Below are 26078 nucleotides of genomic sequence, written 5' to 3' on the forward strand. Positions count from 1 at the left end.
GGGAATGCCCATGGCAACATCTGCTGGACACTGCATCTCCAAATGTACCTGTCTAGGCATCTGCTCTCTCTGTTGATGCTCCAAGTATCTCCAAATGTCTGCACCTTTGTTGGCTCTGAAGCAACTGTGCTTTCTCCAAAATGTCTCCTCTTTAAAAGGACTCCAGTAAACTAAACAAGATATACCCTGAATGGGCAGAATCACATCTCCATCTAATCAAAAGGCCACATCCACAATTGGGTGTGTCACATCTCCATGGAATTAACCTAATCAAAAGGTCATACCCATAGTTGAGTGGGTCAATCTCCATGGAAACAATCTAACCAAAGCTTTCCATCCTACAATATTGAATCAGGATTAAAGGGCATGGCTTTTCTGGAATACACAATACTGTCAAACCAGCAGAACCATTTCTGCCCCCTTAGAATAGAAGAAGCCTACTGCTATAGATCTCAGTAAAGTGAATATTTCTAGAAAAATGATCAACAATAATTTCTCCCCTGCTCTGTTCTGAAGAAGCTCCCTGGCCTGCAAAAGCTTCTATAATTCATCACTTTTCTGACAAAGCTGGAAGAGAAAAGTTGGCTCTACTTTTCTAATTGTAGTAAAAATAATGGCAATAATAAAACTCATAGCAACATCAATAAATGTTATTGGTAAAAAAAAAATAGCTAACATCTATTAACTGCTCATAATATATAAGTACATATCCAAAAGTCTGATGTACATACTCTACTTTCCTTCCAAAATAATGAGGAGAAACCTGTTTCCAAATGAATTACATATTCTCAAGTTTCTCAAAATATAGCAAAGCACATTTATTAAAATTCAGTCCACAAATTAACCCAATGGTTAGATACATGCTGGATGTTTAAAATCTAGAAAACATGAAAAAAGAGAGTCCCTCCTTCATACAATTAATCCAAAAAGCTATTTGGCCAAATGTTGGCAGTAGAAAGAATTAAAGTATTTCTTTGCTCCTTCAGATAATCTAGGGATTTCCTGAGTGGTAAATGATACCTGAGTGTTAACAACCTATTGTGTGACAGAACAAACTCATCAATTTATTCTAGACAAATGGACCAGTCTGCAGGTAATGTCACACTGAAAAAGAAAAAACTTCTAAGATTCCCTTACAGAGTCTATCTCCTATAGAAACTGAGCTCTCTTTTCATCTTCTTTCCAATTTGGAAAGTGGGTCTTGCCCTTTTGGGTCCTGTTCTAGTTTGCAATCTGCTAGAATGCAACATACAGAAACAGAATGGCTTTTAGGAAGGGGAATTTATTAAGTTGCAAGTTTATAGTTCTAAGGCCATGCAAATGTCCAAATGAAGGCAAGGCTATAAGAGTGCCCAAATGAAGTCATCCAGGGAAAGGTACTTTGGTTCAAGAAGGCTGATGACGGTCAGGGTTTCTCTCTGTCAACTGGAAAGGCACATAGTGACTGTGGCAAAACCTGCTAGCTTGTTCTCCAGGCTTCTCCAGTGTCTCCCCTGGGGGCGTTTTCTTTCTTCACCTGCAGCTTCCAGCTGTGTAGGCTCTGTTGGCTCTCACTGCTCTCGTGACTCTGAAGCTTTTTCCAAAGTGGTTCCCTCTTAAAGGACTCCAATAAGCAACCCACCACCCACCTTGAATGGAGGGAGACACATCTCCGTGGAAACCATCTAATCAAAAGTTACCACCTACAATTGGGTGGGTCACATCTCCTTGGAAACAATCAACAAGCTCCCACCCAGCAATACTGAATAAGGACTAAAGAACTTGGCTTTTCTGGGGTACCAGTAGATTCAAACTGGCATAGGTCCTGTACGGATTTAAAAACTTAATTCAACAATATTTATTTTGTACCTATAAGGACATATTCCTTGAATGACTCAACAAAATAAATGTTTCAGTTAAACTTGACTGTACTTTGCCTGTAGCTCTTAAGATATTTTTTCCTCCCAAATTAATATAACATACAAAATTCGGATGACAGCATATGGTGCCTTCTATGGAAACATTTCATTTAAATTATTGATAATTGTACAATCTGAATCCACTTTAATAAACACATTAAAAGAGCCTTTTACATTATAAACATATAACTAGGCAGATTAAGTATTTTCATATTCTGTGCTGATTTTTCCCAAAACCTTCAGGAGTTAGGATAAATGCTTTATATTTAATAAAAGAATTTTATGCATGCTATTTATCATCTATTAAGCATCCATTTAAATATTACTAAATATCAAGGAACATGACAATGTACATACAGTTATAAAAAAAAACAGCCCAGCCCTGATGCTTAATACATTCTTGTGCCATTGCACATTTACAAAACTAATTAATCAAGCAATCCATTAAATAATCATCCCCCAAATTTCAAGAGGGAGTCACACATGGGAAACAGGGAGAAGGTAAATTATAAAAACCTTCCGGGAGACAGTTTTGAAATATTCATTAACATCATTAAAGGTACTCACAACTTTTTGACCCAGAAATTCTACTTTCAGGAATTCATTCTAAGGAAGTAAATACATATACAAAATATTTCACGTTTATAACAGCATTTTTATAGCAGTGTAGCTGGCATGCTACAATCTGTGATTTTACAAGTTCAGATTTTCATTAAATGCCCAAATTGTGATTGAATTTTACCCTCAGCTGCCCACGCAAGAAGTAAGCTGCCCTCAGGTTGTCCTCCAGCTATTTCTGAGATAAAAGTACCAGAAAGAACACTCTCATATATTTTTAAGAAAAATGTAGATTATAAAACCCTATGTATGTACAAGATAATGCCAACCTCATTCAATGCATGGGGGGAAGGAGCAAAACTATATATTCACCAAATTGTTAATAGCAGTTATCACTGGGCTGCAAAATGGTTATTTTCTTTTTTATATTTATTCTGCAATTTCCAAATTTTCAACACAAAATATTACTATTTTCCTTATTTTGAAAGAAAATGAATATAGTAAATATTATAAAACTATCAAGATACTAAAACACGGATATTGCAAAGCTTCCCTCAATGACCTTTTTCCAGAATATTCTTGCTTCTGAGGGCAAGATTTTCTGCTAGTCTAAGAAAGCTCCTGGGGAGCCTCTCACACCAGTTTCTTACTAGGCAAAACCCTCTCAGGTGTAATATTGTGACCTGCTCAGATATTCTCATTCATCACTGCTACCTACTCATTTTATGAATGGAAACACAGATGAGACCAGTGGCAAAGTCACACAGGTACATCTCTCAGATAAAATCTGGATGTGTATCACTCAGGATTTGCATTACTTTGTTACTGGCTTGTTCATTAAGAGCCTGAACCTGCAAATACCATTTCTCTCCAAGGAGCAGCTCAAACTGAATTTGTATAAACTTTTTCAGTAATATCCCACTGCCTATCAAATCATATTCAGACCGCTTAGCAAGGCTTTTCCTCTTCTATTCTCCATGGGCAAGACCATTTCCAGTCACATTGCCTCCTATTTCCAGATTTATAATTTCCTCTTTACCCAAATATTTTTATTTACCATAATTTGAACATATACTGTGTTTTTCAATTTTCATGCATTTTCTTATGCTATTCACACTGCTTAAAATTCCCTTCTCAGATTATTTCTACCCATCAAGTATTATGTCTCATATTTCCCTGAATCTACATCAGAACCAACTAGCCCAATCTATTTCCTGGTTCTGATAGATGGGGGAGGGGAAACATAGATTGCCTAAATTCTTTCAAAGCTTCTCAAATTTTAAAGTAGGTTTCTTCACTTACTAGAAAAGCAAAACCTGCATAACGCTGCTGGCATTCTCTTAATAAAAATGAAACTGTTCATTTCCCGGTGCCTGCCCATGCAAATAAATAAATAAACTTTTGCATGTAAACTATGCTACACCATCAACAGATTCCGAGACAGAAAAAAAGGATTTGAAAAGGATGCATGGGCAAGTAAATATGCATCTCTCTTTACTTACAGAGAACTCATGCAGCATTTCCTTGGGCTGCCTCATCACTGGAGCAATGGTTTTCACAGCACTTTGATAGGGCAATTTCTTCTACATGACAAAATAAACAGGAAAATAAAATATCATCAATCACTTTGATTTTATTTCTTTCTTCTTTTATATCATCTTATTAGATTGTATGTAGTTCTAAGAGCCACAAATATATAATAGCATAAAAATACAAATAAAATAATCAGAGAAAGGCAGGTTGTGGCCAGATGATGAGTGACTTCTATGGCAGGCTATGAAGTTCACACTACACAGTATAGGCAAAGGGATGAGCATCCCACAGTGCGAGTGATTTGATGAGATTTGTTTTTCAGAAAGTGACCTGGTGGAAGAGGAGAAGATGGGCTAGTGTTGAGTGAGGAGTGAAGTACAGGGAGCTATGGCAATAATTAGACAAACAGTAAATTAAGGTGTTGGAGGGGAAGGGCAGGGTAGGGGACTGAGGTCAGGTTGTAAAATGTTTTTGAAAGGTAACATGCTTATTGTGTGAATTTAGGAAGCAATGTCCCATGTATATTGCAGATTACTTGCTTTTGAGGAGTCTTGCTGACAACAGGCATTTATCACAACTTTTAGTGCTGTGTGCCTGTTATCATCTATGGAAAACAGTAGATGCAGACCACAGCAAGCTCATTCTTACGCCAAGAGAGGAAGCAAGCACTGCGAACGGTTCCCTTGACACTAAACCTATGCATTACTGAGTTTGAAATGAAGAAAAAAGAAAATCTTTTTGAGAAGAAAAGTTTGAAAACATATTTTTTCCTAAAACAAATTTAAAAAGAAAAAGAAGTTCACAAAAGAAGGAAGCTCTAAAGAGCAGAGGGTTGAGTATCCAGTTAAGTCCAAATACTGAATGCTGAGTTGCTAACAACAGATGAGTGTTACTGGAATTTATTCTAAAATGAAGCTTTCAGAGTGCTTGTCAGTTCCTGCAGTAGCCGTTTATCACAACATAGGCTGACAGATCACGCCATATCTTTAATATTAACTCAGCTACAGCTTCAGACTCAGGTGCTACAAAGAGTCCAAAGTCCATGGATGATATAAACAGTGTCAGCTGCCCAGGTGCTCTCAACCCCAAAGACTAACTCCCGGCCCTTGACTCAGTCTCATGACATACAGAGAGAAGAAAAGAAACCGCTTTTGCTGGTTTCTTAGTAAGCTTTTTTTCTGCAAAAGAAAGATCGTAATCTTAAAAAACTGAAGACTGGGTACTTTAATTTTCTACCATCTGCAATCATATGCACACATTGGCAAAGCCAAACACGAAGTCAAGGTACTAGGGCTTCTAATATGTCATTTCTTGTGTCATCTGGATTATGTATCTGGAGAAAATAAGCTGTTTCCGACAGGGTAATCAGTTATGTGATGCATTCATGCAAAATCCTGTTCTAAGTGACGGGTCATCACGAGAGAGCAGCCGCAGGAAATGGACATGGACAGGCGCAGCCCCGGGTGAATGGATGCACTCCCTTATTTTAGCTGTTATGTCATCAATCAGATGGACAAAAGGGGAGATGAGCTATCTTGAAGAGAAGAAACTCCATGCTGAGGAAGGGTAGGGCTTTGCTCAGTGTTCTAATTTGCTAGCTGTGGAATGCAACACACCCGAGATGGATTGGCTTTTAATAAAAGGGGATTTATTTAGCTAAAAATGTATAGTTCTTCAGAGGAAAGGCTTTCAGTTGAGGTTCTTTCTTACGTGGGAAGGCACAGGGCAATCTCTGCTGGCCTTCTCTCCAGGCCTCTGGGTTCCAACAACTTTCCCCGGGGTGATTTCTTTCTGCATCTCCAAGGGCCTGGGCTGAGCTGCGAGTGCTGAGCTGAGGTATGCTGAGCTGCTTGGGCTGTGCTACATTGAGCTCTCTCATTTAAGCGCCAGCCAATTAAGTTAAACATCATTCATTGCAGCAGGCATGCCTCCTAGCCAACAGCGGATGTAATGAGCAACAGATGAGGTTCAGGTACCATTGGCTCATGTCCACAGCAACAGAACTAGATGCCTTCAGCTGGCCAAGCTGACACCTGACTCTAACTACCACACTCAGGTAAGCTGGCAGTTTCTACAGCATGTGATAGGAAAGTCCAAGTTTCCACTATTTTGGAATTTTTTTGGTGAAACAATACACCAAAAACAATAGCTCAATTTAAATTAGGTCTAGAGATGCAGGAAAAAATTAGAAAGTTCAAGTTTATACTTGTTAGCAAAATTGGGCAAGATGTAGTGGAGTTTAAATGTTTATTTAAAAATAAATAGCTTAGTACTTCAGTCACACACACACACACACACACACACACACACAATAGGTGAGAGCTACTCTAAGCTTATACTAGAGCTAGAAAAATAACTGCTTCAATGTTATCGTACCTCCAGTAAGTTAAATGAAGGAATTCTAAGCATGCGGTTTCTCAGTGAGCAGCAAGATGAAGTGAAATAAACATAAGCTTAAGAAGATACAGGTTCAAATCCTGCCTCAGCTCCAGTATAACTTCTAGGCCTGTAAATGTTGGATAACTATATTGAGTTCATTGGCTAGAGTAAAGGCAACAGGTGGAAAACACCTAATATAATTCATATCATTTCACATCTCTCTTCCTCCTCCTTTTCCCTCTAAAGCCAAGACTCTTTCAGCCTCCAGAGGTTGGTCCTGAACAAGCCTGAGAGTTATGAGGCTCCCCACACGGCTTCTCACTCATTTCATTCAGGCCACCTTTGTTGCAGTTTCCTTCCATTTTATCATAATTTAGAAGTGATTTTGTGTCTCCACCTGGAATACAATAACTTGTACAATGCTCATGATCAAGTCCTGAGAGCTCAGATTAAACTTTCAAACACAGGCCCAGGTCCTGACAGCTAAGATAAAAATGTCATGGAGAAGTGGGGTATGTTCAGTCAATAGAAAAGAAAATGTAATTTCCTTCAGTTGGCTTAATTTTACCATTGTCTAAATTTTTTTAAAATATTGTCCCTTCAGATTTGGTTTTTAAAGTTTTAGATAAAACCAAACCTTGTGCTAGTCCTATATTTCATACTTGCACAAAAGAGATCTAAATGGATTTCTGGAGCATATCCTTTGACTGTTGAGCTCCACAATGATTTTATAAATATATCCAGCATGAAAGAAATACCACATGTGGACTCTCACAGAGAAACACAGTTATTCTCACTTTCACAGTTGGCAGTCGCAGTATGGCATTAAGAGGGCCATGCCTAATTTCTCAGAGAGAAAACACCCACCCTCATGACACAGCACAAAGGAAGACTGTCCCTGCTCAACACTCCACCCACAAATTCCTGACACCTTGCAGTAAGAGCTCTTTGCTGAGGACTTCATTTGAGGCCCCTTCACCCCAAAACTTACAGGACGAAGGCTACAAAATGACCTTCTTGGCTCAGCTGCAAAAGTCGCTTTATGCTATCTGGAGCTCCCTAGTTCAGTATTCTGATCCCCTGATTATGCAGGAGGAAAGCAAAAAGGCAGTTTTTTTCTCTTTCTTGTTCACAAGATATTATCAATGAAATAAAACAATGCATTATAGACCCTGTTAGATAAGATGCCCCAGATTAAGAATGCACATAGTGAGTATATTTGTCCTTTGCCTCAAGACTTCCTCTTCCGACATTTTGAATATCAGAACAGAATGAGAGAGTACACTTTGATTTGTGCTCATGGCACTGATGAGGGAATAACGTATCATTCAAAGAGACAAATGTATGTCCAAATTTCGAGACATAACAGGAGTATTCTGTCCAGGAGGAGAAAGAAGTGCAAGCGGTTGGGTAGGAAGAAAGGAAGAAACGGCATCTGACTCACAGGAAGTGTTCACAGAGGTCACCTGTCTTTACCGTCTCGCTGCTCGTCGGGCTATCATCAGTACTAAGGGTAAAATCTGAATATGGTAAATAAATATAAGGCAAAGCAAAATACACAAAAGAGAAAAAGATAGGCAAAGATAGCAAGCGATTTTAGAAAATTAGAAAAATTAAGAGAAGGAAAAAAGAATAAGAACATAAAGAACTAGAAGTTAGGTGATTAGGAATGTTCTGGAACTTGATTAGATCGGTAAATACAGATCAATGTCGTTCATAAAGCCCTGAGTGCTGTGAAAGAACATTCGCTGCATGAAGAAGAGGCCACTTTTTTTCTAAAGGGACAACACAGGAATTTCAAAGGGTGTGTAAAAATTCAGTCAATCATCCTAAATGGACCTCTCCCGGGGCCCGTTTCTCACCGTGTTCCGAGCTGGGCAGCACACACGTAAGTGCAGGAATTCAAGTACGCTGACTTTTTAGAAATGAAGCTCACTTCAGAAACTCTTTGGGGACTACTGCAAGATGAGAAACAGAACCTGGGTGCTTTTCATCTTCTTCTGAACACTCCTCTCTTCGTCATTCTCACAAACACACGGTGCCCGTTTTTCAGATGTTACGGTCTCGTGTCAAAAGCAGTTTACAAACAGCACAGAATCAAACACTTTAAGATAGCGGTCTTTTCCAAGGCGTTTGTGGAAACTCTAAGCACGAAGATTTTCAAGAACAACTTAGGCTTCTCCGAATGCATTAATGTTTTAGATTACATTCCTATTATACCAACAACAACAAAAAAGTGTTACTTAAACGTATGACATTGAGACTTTGGGTTCTTTATTTGGCTAATTACCAGCTCAGCCCTCCATCTCCTCCTACTAAATGCCTCAGCCCCACTGCATGTGATCTCAGTCCTCGAGTCTGTTGAGGTGGCGGTGCCCTATATTTGAAGTTCATCTAGCCATGGCCTGTCACGTGTGCCTTACTGACCACACTGCCCCACCTCTGTGAACTGTTTTCCAAAGAATTTCAAGGCAGTGGTCAGTCAGTGTGGGCTAACTCAGCGACTGGATCATTTTAACCTCCACACACACATAGGAAGGTCACACTTACCTGATGGTTTCTAGTGAGATAAAATATCCACAGTCTTGGAAGACCGGCACACTGGCCAGGTCCTGGCTATTCATGTGGATAAAGCCATCCCCGCACACTCTACAGCCACTGTGTATGTTGTGAATGAAGCCCCCTGATTCTCAAAATCATCATCATGAATGTTGCTGACACCCCCGGGTGCTACACTCTAGGAATTACACACGGTATCCATTGTATTCTCAGAAACAGCAAGATGAAGCGGGTGCTACTACCAGACCCACTTTGCAGACTCAAAAAAAAGCCACTATTGCTCAGAGAATGAAGTCCCTTCAAAGATGTTAGTGCCAACGTCAAATATGAGTCCATTCTTTCTGACCCCAGAGCCATGCTTGGAAATACTCTCCACTAATTTTGGTGCATATGACAACTGGCAATAGGTCTTGTGAAAGATACAGATCCTCATTCATGAGATTCTGATTCTGATCAATAAAGTCTGGCATGAGGCTCAGGGTTCCACATTTTGAGAAACACTCCCTCCCCAGATGGTGTCGGTGGTCTGCAGATCACACCTACATAAGCACTGGAATCCTTTGCAGGATTTCTCTGGATCTTCTATATTACCTACTGCCTATTCCAAAGACAGACATCAGCAACCACACATGCTCTTCTTTCACCACACCCCCATCAAAGAAGGAATTATTTCTCCACCCTCTTGAATCTGGCTGATGCCTGCGACTGCTTTGTTCAACAGAAATTGCAGACCTGATGCTGGTCCGGTTGCAGACATAACTCTCAATTAGCCTGGAATCACTTGTTTCTTGACTCTTCTCAACCAAGCGACGACACTGACATCAGCCTGCTGTGAGATGCTCCAGCCTTGCAGAAAGGCCCTGAGGATGTGCAGGAAGAGACAGAGCTTGGAAGAGGACCCTCCAATTTCAGACACCCCAGTGGGTACCTCCTGGAGCAGAAGTGAACTGTCCATCTGGTTCTTCCTGAAGTTAGGAACAAGAGCTAGGGACAAGTAAATGGATTATTTTACATTACTGAAAGCAAAATGAAAAACTGAAACCCTTATGTAGAAAGTGATCTTTAACCAAAAATCAAGGTGTTTGAGTCAAAAGCTTTTCTGTAATTATCTGAGAATTTCCTTGAGTCCTCATTTTCACCTTGAATGTGCAAATACAATCATACAATTCTGGCTTCGTGGTCAAAATCATATTAATGTTTATATACTTGAAACTATAAAACATTTTATGTACTGAAGTTCTCGACGCATTTCCTTTAAATTTCTATTTCCCCTTAACTTAAAGACAGCTCCAAAATTGTGATGTTGTATGCCAAAGAAATGCAGTGTGAGGCACACAAGAAGATTCGCATTCCATTTTTTTTGCACCTGATTCATCTGTTCACAGATAGAAGTCAGCCTGGGTCATTAAGTGGATTTGTATGTGTTCCTCCCCTGGAGAGCCAAATGCGAACAGAAAGGTTTAATTTTCATAAGTTCCCAGATGAACACAAATCCAGAGTGAAATTTGAACAAACTTTTAACTTGCATAAGCTATTGCTAAGATTTCAACACTAATCTATTTCTTTGGAGATGTAATGGCATTGTATCCTTCTAACCTCATGCCTAGACACTCTGCACAGAAAATCCTGCTTTGATGGTTAAAATGCATGCACATGCCAAATCACTGAATGATGGCCCTCCTCCCCATCTGCTGGTGGGGCAGGGTGCCATGGACAGGGGCCTTTCCAAGACTTCTGAGGCATGACAGTCAACTGGAGATGGATCAGACGTAAACCATGCTGATTACAATTCTGCCCAGTCAGACTTTCTGTTTAGCTTGGGGCAAAAATGTTTGACTAGACAATATTATGGCTGTGTGTGGAGATAATCAGTTACAAAGCCTTAGCGTTTGGGTAAACCATGATGAAAGTAGTATCTAACCTTCCTACACACTCTCCCTCTGCAGCAGTGTCCATCCTCTTCACTGTCAGTGGGTGTCTATCACCTGCAGCTGGAACACTATGTTTTCTTCTTCAACCTCACCCTAATCTACAGCTGCTCCCTACTGGGCTTAGTTGTTCCTAACTGAATTTCCCTCAGAATTCGTGCTAAGTGCATCCCACATTTCCCAAACCTTCGCTCTTTCTCTGCCCTATTTCCTCACCCTGGCTCATGGTTAATGGATCACCTCTCTCCAGTAATTCAGTCATCCGTGTCTTCCAGAATCCTTAACCCAACAGTGGGACATGCCTACCTGAGTGCACACAGGCACCTCAATCTTAATGCATCCCAAGTTGAATCTGCCATCTCCCATTCACCATTCCTCATCTTAATGGACAGCAACAAAGCTTCTCTCTTCCTTCAAAACGTCAATCCTTTGTCAAGTCCTGACCTGTTTAGTTCCCCTATGTCAAAAAACTAGCATCTCCTTGGAATCTTTCGCCCACACCCTTGTTGGAGTGCTCACCGTCTCTCACTTCAGCTATCAAAAAATCTTCTCAGACCAACAAACATCAGCCTAAAGTAATAAATGGTCAACACTTATAATGTGCTTTCCATATGCCGGGCCAGGCTTTTTACATGTATAATTCATTTAGTCCTTGACAGGTAATTTTATGATCCTCCATTTTAAAGATAAGGAAATCAAGGCAGAGAGATTAACTAAACTACCCAATATAGAACCCAAATATGCCAGAACCAGACTATGAATGCAGGATCTCTGACTCCAGTGCCCAAGTGCGTAACCACTCCACAACACTACTGGAAGCTGTCTTCCATCTGTTCAGGTAATGCCTACTGCTCAGACCAAACAGAAGCGCCTCAACTTCTTTCAGTTCTTATGCTGCTTGATCTCTTTGAGGCATTTGACATGGAACCCTCACCCCATTTGGCACAGACATCCCTCAAGAGGGCATCCACCCACTTCTCTCTTCCATCTTCAGGCTTTATCCTTTGACTTGTTTGGCTCTGTATGTGCAGACCTACCCAGGATTCTACTTCTCTAAGAGAAAGATCATGATTAATACTTGCCAACCCCTTTAGGTTCCTGAATCACCTCTCCCTTTCACACACTGTGCAGCACTGCCATTCTCCGTCTTTGCAATAACTACTCCCCCATTCTCCTTTGCAACCAGGCTCCCATCTTTCAACTGGAACTGCTTTTTTAGATCACCAAAGCCTCTCTAATTGATCTCCTAAAATGAGTAGTCAAATAAAATCGGTTTGAGTGCCGGGTCAGCTCCAGCTTCAGATCTGAGCTTTCTATTTTCTTTTAAAGAATATTTACCTCCCCTTCTGATACTGCCAAGCTCCCCACCCTACCTTCCTCTAACACCCTCATCCATACCTCTTTTCCCCAGCAGCACCTGTGTCCAGGACTTGGCTTCTTCTCACCTTCTTCCTACTCCTTTCTTGGCCATGTAATAACTGCATGATCTTTGGCATTTAACAAGCTTTCTGGACAATGAATGTTCATTTATAATATAAACATAAAAATACTCATCCACACACTTCACTGTGTTTTATAAGGATTAATTAACATGTCATATATGGTGTCATATTGAAAACTCTGAAGACATATTGTGGTTTTTATATTATTTTTGTCACATATTGGTTGCAGTTATTGTTTTTTCTCTGTGTGTGTATATATACATATGTATAATTACAATTTTAAAACAAACTCGACTTTACAGAAAAGTTGTAGCAGGAGCACAAAGAATTTTTTTTTCCTGAATCATTTGAGAATACGATGCTAACTTTATGCCCCAGTCACCTGCTACGATTTACTATATATGTCTTACAAACAAAGTCAGTGAATTACCATTGATATATTAGTACCATCTCATCTTCAGGGTCCATTCAAGAGTTTACACATGTCCCAATAACATCCTTTATAGAAAAATAATCCATTATTTAGCTGTCATGTCTTTTTAATCTCCTTCACTCTGAAACAGTTCCCCTACCTTTCTTCCACTGACGCGGCATCGACACATCTGGAGGCCACATGAAAGTGCAGTTATTCTGTGAAATGTTCATCAATTTCAACTTGTTGTTTCCCATAGATTCAGTTTATGAATCTTTGGCAGAAATATCCTAGAGATGATGCTGCGTTCTTCTCATTGCATCCTCTTTGGGGTACATGATTTTGATTTGTTCCATTGATGACGATGTTAGCTTTAATCACTTTATTAAGGTGGTATTTGCCAGACTTCTTTACAATTAACTTAGTTTTTCCCATTAATAAAAATTTTGTGAGGGAAATTTTTATGCAAGAAATATTTTAGAACTATATAAATATCTTTTTTCTCATCAAACTTCCAATTTACTCATTTATTTTTATATCTTTGTATTAGTTCCTATTTTATTCATTGGGTTATTATTCACTTTGAGGCTCAAAATTTTCCAGACTTGGCCACCAAGATCAAAATATATGTCGTTTGCACATTTCATCAATCCCCCTATATTGATCACTTATTGCCACTGCCATCCTCTCCTCCTCCTCACCCTAGCAGGACTCTCACATCTTGCCCCAGGCGTTCCCCAAATGTGGATATCCTTGTCACTTATTCAACCTCTGGCACAGAGAGAAAGATGCTGTCTTTCTGTTACTTAAGGTGCAACACCCCGTGGACACTCTCCTTATGCTACGTGGGCTCTGACAGTGGCTAGTCAGATGCTCTTCTCATCCTGGTCGGGTGCTGACACCCCACAGCAGGCTGCTTCCATGTCTGGATACCAATGCCACCAGTCAGGTACCAAAACTCCACACAAGGTCTTCCTGCATGGAATCCTTACCCTGCCTGGGCATGGACACCCCTCAGCAAGTCACTTCTGTTTGAGGGTAGCCCCTCATCCTTCTCAGGATCTGACACCTCATGCCAGGCTACCTACACGCATGGATGCTCTCCTCACCCCATTTAGGTGCCAACACTTCACACTGGGACTTTCCCCAATGCAAACACACTCCTCACCCAGTTTGGGCTCTGAAATCCCAGTCAGGTGACCCTCATAGACCAAGACAGTCCTAACCCCCTCAGGCTCCAACACCAGATACCAGTCCACTCTTCTGCAGAGCTGTTCTGTTCAACTCCCCTGGGCTCAGGATATCCCAAGCCAGGCTTTCCCCACATGGATACACTCCTCACTCTGATTGGATTCCAACATCCAAAACCAGGCCAGCCCTCCAAATAGCTTTCTCTCTTGCTTTACCCACCCAATGGCCATAGGACTGAATTCTCATGAAGGAGAAGGGAAAAAGCAGAGAAGTTGTATTATTTTTATTCATCCTATTTTTTTTATCTCTTCTTCTATTTGCAGCCAATACTCTCTTACAAGTTGTCCACGTTTGCTGCCTTCATTTTTTCACCTTTTAATCATTTCTCAACCCATTCCCATCTGGCTTCACCCTTCATCACTATCTGAACTGTTCTTACCAGGTCATCAGTGACTCTCTCATTTCTACTCCAATGCTATCTTGCAGTTCTTATGTTTCTTGATCTCTTTGAGGCATCTGACAGTTTGGCCTCTGGGAATCTGTTCCCTTGGCTTCCATGACACAGCACTCTCATGAATTCCTCTACCCATCTGGCTCCTTCTTTTCCACCTCTTCCATGGCCTCCCTTCCCCTGCCCTTAGCTGAAGTGTTGGTCCTCCTCAAGGCTCAGCCCCAGAGTTCCGCTCTTCTCACTCTTCATGCTCCTACAGACCATCTTACACACTGCATCGGCTCTGGTTATCATTTCTATACTAATATTTTAGAAAGCTTCATCTCCATCCTCTGTGCATCTGCTTTTTGAACTCCCAGCATACACACCTCACTGTCCACTGAACAGTCATTCAACTCAGCAACATTTATGGAGCACCTACCGTGCACTTGTCTAGGCTTTCACATCTTCATTTAGCTGCCTCAAAGGCACCTAAAAAACACACACAAGATAGCATCATTTCCTCCAACTCCCCCCACCTCTGCCCCAGCCTAGGCACACTTCCTACATTCTCCAACTCAGTAAAGGGCAATGTCATCTCCACTGCCTGAGCCAAAAATTGGACCATTAACTCCTCCTCCTCACATCAAATCAATCACTAAGTCCTATTGACTCTACCTTTTATGTATCTCTTAAAACTCTAATCCTGTCCCCCATTTAGCCTCATCTAGACTACACCTCCTAACCTGTCCCTGCATGCACACAGGCATTCAATCTATTCCCCTTGTGATAGAGTATTATTTCTAAAATGCATACCAAATCATATCATTCCCTTGTCTTTAAACTTTTCTCCTCTACAGGTTCCTTTTGCCCTTGAGCCCAAGAAAAAAAACTCTGTAACATGGTCTCAAGGCTGTCTGATCTGGGCTGCTTAGCAATTCAGCCTCACATCTGCATATGGACAGACCCTTCCTCTGCAGGCTCCGCTCTCCTCTCCAGCCTTCAGCCCATCCCACCCTCTGCTACCTCCACTTAAATCACCTCTCCTCTTGCTCTTTGCTTGGTGAACTTCTACTCATCCTCCAGGTTTCAGTGTGAATGTTGCTCGCTGAAAGAAGACCTCCTGGATTAGTAGACGTGGCTATGTTCCCTGCCCCCTGGCACATCCCCACATTGAGATCTGTATTCCCCAGTAGACTGAGGCTCCGTGCAGCCAGGGATCCTGTCAATTTCACACCATCTAAGTCTCACACAATTACAGGTGAACAGACGGAGTTCAATAAATATTTGCCGCTGTAATAATGAAGTAGGCCCAGGTAGGTTTAACCTTTTAAAATCTGAAACATGATGAACTGATTTACTGCATTCAACTGGTTACAGTAGACTTACATGTGATGCTGTAGGCTGCAATGGTTGAGGGCAGAGTCTGGAGGAAGCCTGCCTTGTTTCAAATCTCAGCCTCTCCCATAACCATACGCCATGGGCAGCCACTACCCTCCCTATGCCTCACTACCCATCTATCATCCATTGCATTGAGGGCTAAATGAAACAATTCATGCAAATCACTTAGAATAATGCCTGGCTCAACTTACCAAAACACCATACAAGCAAGAGCTATTATTATTATTTTGTGATATTTTCATTTAAGTAGGAACCTTGCTCTGACCAGCTACTTTGATCATTAGGAAAGGATTCAGAATGTAAGGATTTCAGGAATGGGGCCAGAAGAATGAAAAAAATTATTTTGGGCAAAGGCTGCCAGGCCATCAGGTTTGTCTGCCATCTGGGTGTGATTATGAGGAGCACCTCCTTTCAATCTTAAAGTGACTCAGTAGTGTCTCTCTCAAAGTGACCCTCAAGGGAGGAAGTTCCTGAGAAGTGGGAACCTTCAGGGGCTCTCCATGTCTTACGTGCATGGTCCTCACTCCAGCCCCTCCTTTGCAGGGGCTCCCAAGAGCTCACCAGTTACACCAGTGCACTGAAACTTTCCACTCATGGGTGAGAATCACGTATCGCGTCAGGCAACATAAACTCCTCCCAAGTGCCACATTCACTGTGAATGGAACTCGAGTCATAGGAGGCGGGATCACGGCTCATTGACAAATGGGCCTGTGTGGGTGGGTGGTTCTACAGTCTGTTCTCTTTTGATGACATATTGATCCCCAGATGAGGACAATTGCAAATACAGTGGGAATATCAGGTGTGGACTAGGTTTTTAAAAATACATTAAAAGACACCTGGTGCAATATTTAGTGCATATATAAATAAAAGATATTTAAGTGTTTAAATGGCCAAAACAAAAGAAAATGAAAAGTAGGATTTAGAATGAAGTTGAAAGTAGGCTCATAATACTGTAGAACAGGGATTTAATAATTTGTGACTTTTAAAAAATATATGACAAAAGCAGCTTTTCCACAATCAGTGAGGTTTTATTTAAAAAAACTGTAATATAAAAGTAAAAAGAAAAGTATATACGAACAATATATTTATAAAGAGAGTCAAGATTACAGAAAGCAATATATATTTATTAAGAAAAAATGAGATTATTTGTTTCAAAAGACAGAAAATGTATTTTCTAAAGTAAAACTAAGCATTATTTACTATCTCATGCACCAAAGCTACTGGATTAATAGTGAATTAATTAATGTAGAAGACATTCCCCTTACTTCCAGAAGATGCTAGAAGAGCCTGGACGGGAGTCCACACAAAGCCCCTGAACTAAATCAACATGCCATTTCCACCAGGTAATACACAAGGAAGGGAACGACCAGAACCAAAGTCACTGCATTGTCCAGGGGTGGAGAAGAGGGCTGTGGCCACACGGCATCACATCCAAACCAGGCTTCCCACTTGCTAACTGTGGAATGTTGCAGGGGTGATTTAATTATCCACACCTCTGTTTCCTTGACTGTTAGGTATAAAAATATACTTACTAAAGGTTTTGTGCATATTAAGTAGGTAATTTTTATAAAGTGCTACACCATGCCTAGCATTTAATAAGCCTCCATAAACATTAGGTATTACCATATCAACTACATTCATTCCATTGCACCCCAGCAGTGCTTTCCCCCACACCTGCAGTCATGTACATCATTCATGGAATTGCTTGAGATTTTAGTTTATTTGCATTTGTGTAGGGTAAAAGCTTGAGCCTTAGAGTGAATGAAACCTGGGAAACAATTCCAGTTTCTTTGTTTACAGTCAGGGACTCTCTGGATGGGCAGTTTTCCTCTCGGCATCAGTTTTTTCAACGTGAAGATAACGTAAGACCTGCTTTGGCAGGCTGTTATAAAGGTTCAGTGGAACAATCTGTGTAGAGTACCTGATGCAAAATGGTGTTTCACAATCAACAGCAATTATATAGATAAGAAGCAAATGTTCCATTGATATTTTATTGGGATACTATTAAAATTGAAATTCAAACCAAGACAGAATATTTCAATTTTACGCCACTTCACAAAGTTGTCTAAACATCTCTAGTGAAGGTATTTTATGCTGCCATTCCCACCCGCTGGGAGACTCTGGTGTGCTAATTAGAAAATATTTTAATACTTGAAGAAAATAAGTCATTTGTGTATTTCAGCAGCATACAAAAGAACCCCTTCATGAGATGATTTGCTATAATGATGTATTTATCACAAGCAGCTCGCTTCCTTGCTGCAGAATGCTCTTTGATACACTAACCCACAGAAATGATTATAGGAGGGTAATTCAAGACTATTCATAGGTTGAGAGGACAAGAGGCTTCCTTTCACTTCCTGAAGGCTACATCCACTAATGCCGCAAGCTACAGCCCTCTGAAGTCTAGGACATAAGTAATCAGGGAGCACCTGAAACAAAGACCCTGGAAAAAATCTTCCGATCATTTCTATTAATCACATTAATATTGACCCTCAGAAAGAAAACACTGAGTAATTATATAATAGTGCAGCTTTTATGCAAAACTACCAAATCCACAGACCTAAAAATTTAAATATTATAAGTCATGAACAGTGTGCTCCGAATTGACTCTGGAGGAGAGCGTTCAGGTTTACCAGGAAGAAAATTACACTGGGGCTCAGGACCGCTGAACTCAAATTTCATTCTATTTCTTTCAGCTGAATTAACATTGCTGCTCGCTGGCCTTTCTGAGTCTCAAAACCCTCGTCTGTACAATGAAAATAACACTGACCTTAACATGCAGTTGTGAAAACTAAATGAGATAAAACAAATCCATTACTAGTTCAAAATAGATGCTGCAAGCATATTAATTGGATTAATTACTAAATAAATCAAAGATTACTTTTACATCAACTTAATAATAATTATAGTAGCTAACTTGTATTGTTTATTTACTAGGTACCAGCTGCTGGACTAAACATTTTACATTAATTACTTTTTTTCTCACAACAAACCCATGGGTAGTGTTCTATTATTATTATAGCATTTTTTTCATTTAAGGAAAAGGAATGTTAGAGACATTAAGTGACCAATCTAAATCTACACAGAAGGTTAAGTACCAGAAACAGATTAAAACACAAGTTTATCTCATATCAAAGCCAACGTGTTTCCAAACTATTGGTTTTCAAGTTATTTCTTAGTAGCAGAACATATTTCAAATGAAGTATTTTATAGAACTTGAACACATATAACAGAGAAAAACTGCTCAGCATCAAACAGAGACTGAGAAACACCTCAGAGGAGCCCCAGGACTCAAGAAAACACAGCATGACAATCATTGCTATGAAGATTGCATCTTGTTCACATTTATGATTGGGACAGTTTGCAACCCACTGGAAAGATCTATGACAAGTAATCATGTGTCCTGCTTCTAAGATATAAATATGAATCTTGCATTGTAAAACTGGTGAGAACAAGTCAATAGCTGGTGACTGACTTTTTTGGGAGTGTGAAAATATGCACAGATTGTACCTGACTTGAGATACACATGCGATTTGGGAGAAAGCCACGAGCCTGGCAAATGTTTCCATACTCATGCATCAAGAAATTCCTGAAGAATTCAGGATATACTATTAATCAGCAAAATTTCTAGGTTCTACAATACCTGATTAACACCAAATGGTGAATATGCCTTTCATCTTGTCGCTAATCTGTAGGAAATGTCACATTCCAAAGCACAGGCATCAGATTTGGCAAATAAAAATGCAAGTCACCCAGTTAAGTTTGAATTTCAGATACACAGGAAATATTTTTTGCACATGTCTCAAATATTGCATGGAAAAATACTTATATTAAGAAATTATCCACTATCATTTCCTTAAAATAAATTGGATTTTGTATGCTTGTTTACTAAGCCCAGCTATTATGAGCAGGTAATGAACAGTGTCATTTCTCAATCTGTATACACAGATATTTTTACTAAGTTAGTTCAGGCAAATGACAAGGCAAGATGAAACAAGGTACATTATACATTTATATTATAAAAATAAATATTAGTTTTTTTATTTTTGTCAAAATAGTAATAGTAAAAGCATTTTGTGTGTAAGGTTTTATAAAGTAAAGAATATGCAAGTTGAATTCCACTAACTTATGTTGTTTCCCTAAAAGCTCCACCAGTGAAATTACTTTCCAGATTGACAGCTGTGCAACATGTCAGTTCCATCTTAATCGTCCTAGGCATGGCCTTGACTCAGATTCATCTTTGCTCCAACAGGAAGGCTTCCCTTCCTGAGCAAAAGTCAGAACCAGAAAAACACATAAAGGGCCTTCATACAAAGTCAATTATTTTAAGTTCCAAATATTGCTTATTGTATGTTATTCATCCCTAAACAATGCTCTAAAGAATTTTTAATGTCATTTAAAAGGCTTTAAATTAAAGGGTAAGTGAGTAAAACAATATACAGATAATCACATATCCAGCATGATCATATGTTGAAGAAATCTTGGAAGGAATGCATCAAAATGCCAGCATGTCATCATTTTATGAGGGAATTAAAAATATTGTATCTTCTCTACACTTTTCTACATTTTTTTAAGAATTTTTTTGGGTGGCAATGTTAGTAATAGAAAACATATGACATTATGCCAGTATAAATATTTGATATCATCTTATATTTGAACCTATAGATATGTATGTATGTATATATATAGAGAGAGAGAGAATGTATGTTTCAGTTTGCTAAATCTGCCAGAATGCAATATTGTAGAAATAGGTTGACTTTTTCAATGGGAATTTACTGGATTACAAATTTATAATTCTAGGGCAATGTCCAAATTAAGGCATCAAGAGGAAGATACCTTCTCTGAGGAAAGGCTGCTGGCATCCAGGGTTCCTCTGTCACATGGAAAGGCACATGGTGACGTCTGCTGGTCCCTCTCTCCTGATTCTGGTTTCAGTGGCTGTCTCCACAATATCTCTGGGTCTGTCTTTCTCTCTAAACTCTCTCTCCTGGTGTTTTTGTCTTTTATCCCCTCATAAAGGACTCCAGTGAAAAACTGAGGCCCACCTTGAATGGGCTGGGTCACATCTCAAATGGAAATAGCCTAACCAAAAGGTCCCACCAGCAATAGGTCTGCTCCCACCAGAATATATGAATATATGAAAAGAACATAATCTTTTCTGGGGTATACAGATTCAAAGCACTGTGTGTGTGTGTGTGTGTGTGTGTGTGTGTGTGTGTGTGTGTGTGTGTTAGTGTATACAGAGTGCTAATTTGGAGGGCTGGTTGTGCAGAGGTTTATAAAATACTGAAGCTATGACTGCATTGCTGTCTTTTTTCCAGAAAGAAACTGTTTGTTTAATATGTTAGGGTAAGAAGAAACTTCCATTTCGTTACCCACTGCCTCTTTACTTCTTTGTGTACAGGTTCACTTATTATCCTCTGCAATACTCTTTAAGAAATCTGACTACATGGTAGATCAGACCTGATAGGTGTTGAGTCTATTTGAGCTGAGAAACAGTATATTTCTTATTGATTTGGGTCTTAAAAAAATTTAGATCAAGAGACATTGTTTCCTCTTTTCAGGACTCAAGTTTCAATGCTTTTTTTTTTTCAGAAGCAATTAAATGTTAATTTCCTTCCTTCAGGAAATTAATCTTTTCAAATGTTAACTTGTAGCTGAATGATGCTAAATTAGGCCAAACATTCTGTTCTTCTGAATCTTTTATACTATGCTGATCAAACATCTAGATGATTTAATGTTTGATAGTTATGAAAAAAGTCAGAAATTTGAGTGAATATTAATGAAGAGAAAAGTTAAAACGATAGTGCTGGGATCACCAACTTAAACAATATACACTCATGAAAATTTCCCATTGGAAGAAAAAGGTGTGTCGAAGTTCATATCATGACATTTTATAGAATTACAATGTTACCCATCTAAGAATTTAGGAGCTTGACAAGAATAAATGGTTATTTAATATTTAAGAAATCTATTAAAATAAATTATCACATTAAAACATTGAACATGGAAAATAAAATGATTATGCTAAAAGATATGGAAAAGGCAAATAGAAAGCATTCACAATTCATAGTATATAAAAATATTTTAAAGAAAAACCTTTCACTGACATGCTCTTAAAATACCTTTCTCAAATCAGTATCCAATGTCATAGTTAACCAACCCTATTTGACTTTCCACCCAAGTTGAAAATAAAGCAAGCTGGTACATCATCACTCTTATTATTTTTAAATCGTCTTAAAGTACCAGATAATGCAATAAGACATGAAACAGGAAAAAACAGGCATGACTGCTAGAAGAAGAAATATAAAAGCCCTTAGTTATGGCAAATATGTAGCTTCTATAGAAAGAAATAAGAGTTCACATGTATTAACAATATGTGTCAGACACTCTTGTAAGCACTTTACATTTATTATTTCATTTAATCTCTATAACAAAATTGAAAGACACATACTATTATTATATCTAACCCCCTATCCATACATGAGAAAACTGAGGCAGAACGATTTGCTCAAAATCAAATATTAAAATGCAGGTAATGTATCTACATTAATCACTATGCAGTACGACACTGTAGAACTTTTAACTCCTGCTTTCTTCTCAGTTCTTAAGGAACTGGTTAAAAACTGAAAGTATCTCAGAAAAAAACACATTCTTAAAGTTAACCCATTCCTAGGGGTGTGACCCCGTTGTAAAGTAGGACCTTTTGATGAGGCTGCGATTAAAGTTTGACCCACCTCATTCAGGATGGATCTTAACCCTACTGCTGGAGTCCTTTATAAACGGAATGAATACAGAGAGAGGGGGGAGAGAGAGAAAGCTACAGAAGCAAGAAACTGAAATCAATAAAATCCGAAAGAGAAAGGATAGACCAACAGACACCACCATCTGCCTTGCCACATGATAAGCTAAGGACCCAAATGCCACAGTCTTGGGTAGAGTGCGTCACCTAGAAGATGCCTTGATTTGGATATTTTCCCAGCCTCAAAACTGTAAGCTAGTAAATGCCCCTTGTTTAAGCCAACTAATTTCATGGCATTTGCCTTCAGTAGCCATGGAAACTAAAACACAGGGACAAAGAGATGGGATATATGAAAGAGAGGTTAAAAACATAGCAGAGAGAATATCTTATATATATTTAATCAGGGTGCAGAAGGAGGGAATAGAAAAAATAATACAGAAGCAATATTAAGAGATGTTAACAATTGATAATTTTTTCAGAGATGATAAAAAAAACAGTAATTAAATGGAGGAAGTCCCAGAATCACAAGAAGAGCATGGTTTTATACCAACATGTAACACTGAAACTACAAAATATCCAAGAAATCGTCTTATCATCTTGGAATTTATTATAATAAAGAAATAAAAAATTTGTGTTGTTACATATTCAGAACTTGGAAAAATAGAAAACTTTCAAGGAAGATAAAAATATAATTGCATGCCTATAAAACCTAAAAGTGAAAATCTTTACAAAAATGGAATATTGTTAAAATTTTAAAATATCATCACTCTAATCATGAAGAATATAATTAAAAAGAAAAGGTAGGGTATTTAAAAGGAAAAGATAATATTGTAGATTGAGAGCTCTCTGATGTACTCAGAGTTTAAAACATTATATTCAAAATGAAAATCAGCAGACACCTAATCCTTTATAAAGTTGGATTTCTTTAAAAGTTTTTTTGTTGTTGTTAGTTCTGCATAAATTTCTCATAGCCCACCAGCAAAATAATTTCCAGTTATCTACACAATTAATTTGAAATCAGTGAAAAGTTTGCTATCTTATTTGGTTTGGAGGAGACAGTAAGAAGTCACTGTTGCTTGAAGAAGTTTATATGCTCTACTACTAAATATATTTTTATTCTTTTAGGGTTCTATCTTATGAGAGTTCACTTGTTTTCTTTCTTTCTAACACAAAGAGCATGCTAGTATTCTCTTTGTTACATTGAAGTACTTTGCTCCTTACCACCACATGACTCTGACTTCAAGGCTTAGCAAAAACAGGGTCTTGGGATGGATTTTCTTCCAAAGTGAAGGCAGCAACAAAGATGGAATAGGGAGGAGGATAAAAGTATATTTCAACAACATTGGCAATTTGTTGAATTTAACTTACGTGTAAGGGTCAACATTGGCAATTTGTTGAATTTAACATTACATGAAAGGCATATAAAGATACACAACACCTAAAAAATCAATCCTACCATAGGTCAGCCTTTGGAAATTGTACTTTACTGGTTTCCATTTCTAGGCCACACCCTCAGCTCTTCCAGAATGATTATGAAAAATGCTTGCCTGAAATTCTTTTCTGCATTCTGTGAAAGTGCTATCAGTGACCCTGTCTGCTTCATTATCCATGGCCCCTTTATGAGATCCTCACACGAAAAACGTCTTTTAGAATTTAGTGCCAAGAATGTTTAGTAAATGTCCAACAACAGGGAAATGCTTCAGTAAATTATGTCTCTTCTACATGAAAGTGTGTTATGTGGGCATTAAAATGATCATTTTGAAGGCTATGTAGAAAGAAAATGTTTATGACATAAGTGAATAAGACAGAATACAAAATGATATCTGCACAAAGATTGCAGATACATAAAATACATATTCAAACAAACAAGACCAGAATGAATATCCAGATACTCTTAGAATGGTTCAAACAGTAGTAGTATGGAAAAAATCTTTCTTTCTTCTAAATGTTGTACTTGCTCCTTGTGATTCTCTTTTTGGCTTGTTTTTTTGGTTCATTAAAGTTACCAGAATGCAATATACCAGAAATGGAATGGCTTTTAAAAGGGAATTTATTAACTTGGAAGTAAGTTTACAGTTCTAAGGCTATGAGGCTATAAAAATGTCCAAACTAAGGCATCCAGGGAAAGATATCCTGATTGGAGAAACACCGATGGGTCCAGAGCACCTCTGTCAGCTGGGAAGGCCCATGATGACAACTGCTAGCTTTCTCTTCTGGGTTCTTCTTACTATGGCCCCTTGGGGAATTTTCTTTCTGCATCTCCAAAGTCCTCTGGCTGAGCAGTCTCTGAAGTTCTTTCCAAAACATTTTCCTCTTAAAGGGCTCCAGTAAGCACCCCCACCTTGAATGGGTAGAGATATCTCCATGGAAAACACCTAATCAAAAAGTTCTATTCACAATGGGGTGGGTCATCTGTTCATGGAAACAACTTAATCAAAACATCCCACCCAGCAATACCGAATCAGGGTTAAAGAACATGGCTTTTCTTGAGCACACAACAGTTTCAAACCAGCACAGCTGGGGGAAAAGAAATAGGGTCGAGAGGCTAGTCTGGAGGACACTTTTACGCAAACTTCAGTTAGACGTTGCTACCTATCATAACTTGCCAAACCCCAAACAAAACCATTCCAGCTAATCCTAAAGAACACCTAGGGCATTATATAAGATTCTACAAAGGCTCCATGCACTAGAGTAACTTTAAAGAAACCTACAACCTCCAGATGGGTCCCTGGACCAGCTGAGTCTTAAAACTAAAGGGCCCAGTCTCTCCAGAACATCATCTAGTTCCATCCCCTACCTGGTATTATTGACAGATCCTTCCAACATGAAACAGTTAGAATGGCCATAGCCCAAACACCCCTAAAGAGTGGGATAGAAAAATCAAAGGTGATGGTGGAGTTATACAGAGAAGGCAGGATTTAAAAAATGAATATGATTGCTGAATCATTAAATTGGTTATTTCTTTTAGTCTCCAGTATCACAGAGCAGCCAGAAATTAAAACCTAGGATTGTGGAATTGTAACCCATACCAAACTCTGAAATCTGTTCTACACTAATTGTTGTGCTGTGCTTTGAAATTTACTACTTTTTTGCATATATGTTATTTTTCACAAACAAGAAAATAGTTGATTGTGATGGTAAAAAAAAAATATTCCTTCTAGCCTCCTATGTTCTGGAACAGCTAGAAGGAAAAATCTGAGAGGATGGTATGGTAGCCCATGACAAACTCTGGAATCTGTCCTGTAACTATTGGTGAAGAGTGCTTTGAAAACTATTGCTTTTTTCATTCCTTGCTTTGTATGTATGTTATGTTAAACAGTTTTAAAAGTTTTTAAAAAGTAAATAGCAGTTCCAAGATGGAAGCTTACTGAGGTGCAGAGTTTAGTTCATCCTCCAGAGCAGCTAGTAAACAGAACAGTGCTGGGGCCATAACAGTCACTGGACACACAGCACACGCCAGTCTGGACAAACTGGACCAGCTGCGATCCCACCCAGAACTGTGAGTCCCACAAGCAGCAGAGGCTGATGCCCCTCCCCCACAGGCTGGTTCACGGAAGGGAAAGGAAAGAGACTTTAGTAGCAGTAGGGGCTGAGTTCAACCAAGC

General features: G+C 39.0%; 1 long non-coding RNA gene across 1 annotated transcript in view; it reads right to left on the minus strand.

The window, feature by feature from the left end:
• The window catches only part of LOC143661441 (uncharacterized), a 73420-nt gene extending 63515 nt beyond the window's left edge, over window positions 1-9905 (minus strand). The window contains exons 1-3 of the long non-coding RNA XR_013164591.1: window positions 9660-9905; window positions 8231-8579; window positions 3959-4039 (exon numbers count right to left, since the gene is read on the minus strand). This is a non-coding gene — a long non-coding RNA (uncharacterized LOC143661441). The remainder of the gene's footprint in view (window positions 1-3958; window positions 4040-8230; window positions 8580-9659) is intronic.
• Between the last annotated feature and the right edge of the window lie 16173 nt (window positions 9906-26078).

Source organism: Tamandua tetradactyla, chromosome 17, assembly GCF_023851605.1.
Source record: "Tamandua tetradactyla isolate mTamTet1 chromosome 17, mTamTet1.pri, whole genome shotgun sequence".
Taxonomy (NCBI): domain Eukaryota; kingdom Metazoa; phylum Chordata; class Mammalia; order Pilosa; family Myrmecophagidae; genus Tamandua; species Tamandua tetradactyla.